This window comes from Nerophis ophidion, linkage group LG13 (genome assembly GCF_033978795.1).
Source record: "Nerophis ophidion isolate RoL-2023_Sa linkage group LG13, RoL_Noph_v1.0, whole genome shotgun sequence".
In the NCBI taxonomy this organism is placed as follows: domain Eukaryota; kingdom Metazoa; phylum Chordata; class Actinopteri; order Syngnathiformes; family Syngnathidae; genus Nerophis; species Nerophis ophidion.
This window is the reverse complement of record NC_084623.1, coordinates 41,613,336-41,619,523: the sequence shown is the minus strand read 5'-3', so window position 1 is coordinate 41,619,523 and position 6,188 is coordinate 41,613,336. Positions and strand designations below refer to the sequence as shown.

The 6,188-nt window shown below is 40.6% G+C and overlaps 1 long non-coding RNA gene across 2 annotated transcripts in view; it reads left to right on the top strand.

Moving 5' to 3' along the window:
- The window catches only part of LOC133564583 (uncharacterized), a 69,118-nt gene that overhangs the window by 25,474 nt on the left and 37,456 nt on the right, over positions 1-6,188 (top strand). The window lies entirely within an intron of this gene.

Below are 6,188 nucleotides of genomic sequence, written 5' to 3'. Positions count from 1 at the left end.
CACTTCACTACGGGGAAATTATTGACCTGCGCCCCCGAGCCGCAGCCTTCCTGATCGCTGCTGTGGCACTGACCGGCCGTCACATGGCTGGAATACATCATCACCCCGTCACACGCTTTAGAAAAGAGTATGACATCAGATACTGTACTCCACGTTGTGCTGTTTCCCAGCAGTGGCCAACTTCACTTGTAGACAAGCACGGACAATGGAAAAGACCGTTTTTCGCTAGAAACGGTCTGAAAATGATAGATTCTATGAGTAAATATATTAAAGTTAATGGCGACTTGTCCAGGGTGTACCCCGCCTTCCGCCCGATTGTAGCTGAGATAGGCACCAGCGCCCCCAAAGGAAAAAAGCGGTAGAAAATGGATGGATGGTACCAATGATTGTCACACACACACTAGGTGTGGTGAAATGTTTCCTCTGAATATGACCCATCCCCTTGATCACCCCCTGGGAGGTGAGGGGAGCAGTGGGCAGCAGCGGTGCCACGCCCGGGAATTATTTTTGGTGATTTAACCCCCAATTCCAACCCTTGATGCGGATTTAACCCCCAATTCCAATCCTTGATGCTGAGTGCCAAGCAGGGAGGTAATGGGTCCCATTTTTGTAGTCTTTGGTATAACTCGGCCGGGGTTTGAACTCACAACCTACCGATCTCAGAGCAGACACTCTAACCACTACACTGCAAAAACTGAAATCTAAGTAAGATGAAATATTTCAAATAAGGGTGATATTTGCTTATTTTCTGTCTGATAAGATAATTATTCTCACTAAGCAGATTTTATGTTAGTGTTTTACCTGTTTTGAGGTTTTGGGTCCTAAATGATCTCCGTAAGATATTACAGCTTGTTGCAGAGATTTGATGACCTATATTGAGTAAAACATGCTTGAAACTAGAATATCAACTGATGCAAAGCTGTGTCATTAACACTCACAAGTATAAAACTACTTTTTTAATGTAATAATTTCTTACTTCAAGCATGAAAAGAAAATCATAAGCATATCATTATGTCAAGACAAAGGCACTAGCATTTACTAAATTTAAGAATATTTTTCAACATATTGAGCAAAAAGGTCTCATTTTTTTCTTCCAAGAAAAATGCACTTGTTATTAATGAGGATATACTTATTTTAAGGTATTTTGGGGTTCATTGAGGTAAGCTAATTTTACTTGTTTTGGAAAGTCTTGACAAGCTGAATTTTCTTGTTCTATTGGCCGATAATTTTGCTTAATTCAAATAAAAATACCCCTCATTTTTGTATTTTTTTTTCCTGTTTTTGAACACTGACTTTTTGCAATGTAGGCCACTGAGTAGGTCACAGTAGGTTATACTACAATTATAAATAAGAGTCTTGGGCTTGGTACCGTTGTCCATATTGTCCCATACTGGCGCCAAATTTAAAACGGTGCCAGTGTTCTGTCGAAATGAGCGGCTTTTCTAATAAAAAAAAAGGCTACCAGTTGCTATTAGAATAGAATGCCTTATTGTCACTATACACGGGTACAATGAGATTAAAAGCAACTCCGGTATCAGTGCGACAGTCTAGAAATATGCAAAACATAGGAAGGAAAGAAAAAGAAAAATAGTGCAAAAAGGAGACGAGGAGCACAGTCCAGTCCTGCACTGCAAAAATATCTCAATTATTTCTGCAGTTGTTTATATGGAGTCCATATTTTGTCTCATTATTTAGCTACAACTATCCCAGTTGTCCACCAATGTTTGCTGGCGATGTCAGGATTCAGTATTGGCTGTTGAGCCTAGAAAATGTTAAAAAGGCTTGGTCAAGTAGAAAATAACGACAGGTATAAACAACAGTAACCTATTTATTATGCTGTCTTCAAGTAAAAGTAGACTGGTAATTTTTTGGGGGGCGACACTTAATGGCCACAAAATTCATTCAGCAAATGCAGTAAGTTGATGCGGACACTTTATTTACTAGATACTTTCTAATAAGTAATGTACAATAGGAATTATTTGATACTTGTTTACATTTACAAATGTCAGTTTTCAGACTACAATATTGTTCATTTAAGGAAACGTATAACAATCATTGTTTTCTTTACTTGTGTGCTTTGCTGTTGTGTGGCTGCTAGCTCCTAGTAGCCTATAGCCTGCCATTTTTACCTTTTGTAGATGACTAAAATAGAAGACCGACCTTGGGTGCTTATTGGAGGGCATTTGGAGGTTAACTGGCTCTTAACTTTATAGTAAACTGATGAGCAATAAAAATTAAACAATTATAACTAAATGATCAATTATTCATTTTTTACACCTGTATATGCAACTGATTAGGTTACAGACAAAGAAATCGACCAAAAAGTAGGTTTTTAACATTTCTGCTGACTATACCTGTATTTACTAAGTTATTAAGAATATGTTTGCATCTACTCATTCATTATTGTTCTGTAAGCACTGACTCTTTATTAACTAATACTTATAATAATGTATATTCTTGCATTAGTTTATTAATCATTGTTTTCCTTACTTAGCTACCTATGTCTATTGTTATTTAATAATTTTGTTATTGTAAGTGATATCAGGAAGGGAACAGTTTATCAGTTTTGATGGAGAAGAGGTAGGAATAAATAAAATATACTTGTTTTCACACTCTTCTTTGGGATATATAAAAGTGTGCAAAGTGGAATCACAGTACACAGTGTATTACAGGATGGGGTTCCTAACCTGTTTGACCCAACCTTCACCCATTTACTGGGGGGCCCGGAGCCCACTCAAATATTAACACTAATTTAGTAATTTTACTCTCGATTTTAATGGTATTAAAAAATTATATCTAACCTACTTTACAGTTTACAACATGTCAAATGGTGTAAAAACATATTTAATACTTGGGCTTAGTTTGTGCTGATTAGAAAAATATTTGTACCAACCAAATTAACTGCATAAGAAAGGACTCAAATAAAAAAAATATTTACAAACAATTATGTTGCGTAAAAATAAATAACCTAAATTAATTTTGAATATGTTTTCTAAACTGTCAATAAAACAAAGTGCAAATTAAAATACAGCTTCACTACTTTAGTCATATTTTTTGCGCTTAAGAATCTTGATGACTTGAGCTTCAGACTTGCTTGACATTACTGCCACAAGTGGTGGAAAAGTGTATTACAACTGAGTACCACTGTTGCCCATACTGTATTACAGTTTGTTAATTATTGGGAATTTGTTCAGGATGTTTGAAATAATCTCTGACTCTGAAGAAGATAAATCCTCTCAAGATGGGAGTGGAGAATAAGCATAAATAATTAATTTTACTGTATGTATCATCTATAATCATATACTATATCAACAAATGAATTAAAGTAGAACACCAACGTTTACAATGGAATTTTTTGCATTCCACCCAATTTTACCCTTTAGGAGCCTACATCATTAGCACATACACACACATACAGTAATATATATATATATATATATATATATATATATATATATATATATATATATTGGCCCTGCAATGAGGTGGCGACTTGTCCAGGGTGTACCCCGCCTTCCGCCCGCTTGTAGCTGAGATAGGCGCCAGCGCCCCCCGCGACCCCAAAAGGGAATAAGCGGTAGAAAATGGATGGATATATGTATATATATATATATATATATAGGTGTGTGTGTGTGTGTGTGTGTGTGTGTGTGCTTTCTCCTTTGTCCTACTTTTTGCAAATACTTTTAAACAAAGCTGCAGTTACTGTAAGGATGGAGGCACAGTGCAGAACACTTTTTTTTTAATGTAGCCCTATTATTTTCCAGGTGTTTGGAAAATAGTGAGTTCTGTTTAAAGCTCATGCAAATGTAGACACATCATCCTTCAACAATGTGGTCTTCTTAGACTGGTGTTGATTAGGCAGCTGATTTGTTGTAATGAGTAAATGAGATGTAGGCGAGCCGAGGTCAATTACCATCTTAATGACACTTACACACAATGCTGTACCAATACAAAGGTCTGCCCTTGGTCTCACGTTGCCCTTGACTTCGTGATGGGTCATACTCACCGTGGTCGACAGGTTTTCTAAATGGCCCACTTCAGGGTTCACAGGAGACTGCCAAACTTGTGGTACTCCACGTGTTTCATCTCTGTGGCATACTGTCCGTCCTGGTCTCTGACAGAGGTCTGCAGTTTGCTCTGGCTGCGTTGAGGTCCTTCTGCAAGTCTCTGGGAGCGACAGCTCGACTGTCGTTGGGATACCATCCCCAGTCTAACAGGCAGACTGAGCACCTCAACCTGGACTTAAAGGCCGCTATTCGATTTTTGCCATCAGTACCCTGTGTTTTGGTCTACTTACCTCCCTTGGCTGGGATACGGCCAAAACACCTTGGTTAGTTCTGCCACAGACCGGTGACATTCCACACTGCCTTTCAACCAGCTGCCTTCCCTTGTCAGGATAGGCAATCTTCCATACCCTTAGAGCCAACCTGAGTGGCCCTGGGCCGCACAGCAGTCGGCAACCAGAAGATGGCCGACCGCCACCATGTCCCGAACCCCCGCTTATGTCTGAAGGTCTGGTTGTCTCCTCGGCACTTACCTCTGGCGATCAGGTCCAGGAAGTTGGCTCCTCGCAATGTGAGTCCCTTCAAAGTAGAGCGGATTGTCAATCCAGCAGCAGTCAGGCTCAGACACCCGGCGTCTCTGAAGATCCATCCTGTCTTACATGTGTCCCTCCTCTGCCTTGCCTGGTTGACGTCCATCCTGCTTATTTGGTCGGCTGCATACTTCAGGTTAGAAGGAGGAGCAGGCGTTGCCAATACCTGGTCGACTGGATAGGCCACAACTTCGAAGAGCGCTCAAAAGGGATCTTGAGCGTTCACTCTCGACCCCTCTCTGGCTGACTTTTACCGTATGTTACCCGACAAGGGAAGTGACCGGTCAACATTCCCCACCACCTTTCAACCAGCCGTCTTCCCTTGTCAGGAGAGGCAATCCTCCATACCCTTCAAGCCAACCCGAGCGACCGAGCAGGCCTTGGCCGCACAGCAGTTGGCAACCAAAAAATGGCCGACTTCCACCGTATTCGAACCCCCTGAAGGTCTGGTTATCTGCTCAGGACTTGCCTCTGGCGATTAGAAGCAACGTGAGTCCCTTAAAAGTAGAGCGGATTGTCAATCCAGCAGCAGTCAGGCTCAGACTCCTGGCGTCTCTGAAGATCCATCCTGTCTATGAATTGATTAACGTTGAAAAACGTATTCGGGTGTTACCATTTAGTGGTCAATTGTACGGAATATGTACTGAACTGTGCAATCTACTCCTAAAAGTATCAATCAATCAAAAAAAAAGTCTTCCATGTGTTCCTCTTCATTGTCCCACCACCTGCTCCTCCTCCTCTGCCTTTCCTGGTTGATGTCCATCCTACTTAATGTTAGAAGGAGGAGCAGGCGTTGCCAGTATCTGCTCGACTGGGAAGGCCACAACTTCGAAGAGCGCTCAAAGGGGATCTCGAGCGCTCATTCTCGACTCCTCTCGTCTGGCTGACTTTCACGGTATGTTTCCCGACAAGGGAAGTGAGCTGCCAGGTGGTGTCTGTCACTCTTTCCATGCCAATCAACTCCTTGGTCTTCTTTTTGATGATTCTAATTTGGTTTTTTGTTTCCAAAGTTACTAGAGATGGTCGGAGCCACGACCCACACCTTCTTTGCATAATCAATCCATCGTCTCATTATTTAAGGTGGAGCGGCAGGAAGATGGTGGATCGTTTGCAACTCTGGAAGTCTGCCTAAGTATCTTGTTTTTTTGTTCAGGCTAGTCCAGGATAGAGAGTTGTGGCTTTTTTTTATCTTGCAACCTAAAGCATAACAATTAGCAGGGACACAGCTCTTATCCCAGAACACTCTTAAATTGAGGAACCACTGCACTGAGAATAAACAGAAAAAGCTTATCGCCAAACCCCGCCACCAACACCAATATATTGAATTATTTTATTATCAAATCTTGAATACAAAAGGGTAACATGAACAGAGAAAAAAACATAAGCAAATACATAGGGGTGTAACGGTACACAGAAATTTCGGTTCGGTACGTACCTCGGTTTAGAGGTCACGGTTCGGTTCATTTTCGGTACAGTAAGAAAACAACAAAATATACATTTTTGGGTTATTTATTTACCAAATTTGTAAACAATAGCTTGATCTTTTCAACATTGGGAACACTTTAATAATTCTGACCACGTTAATCCACAT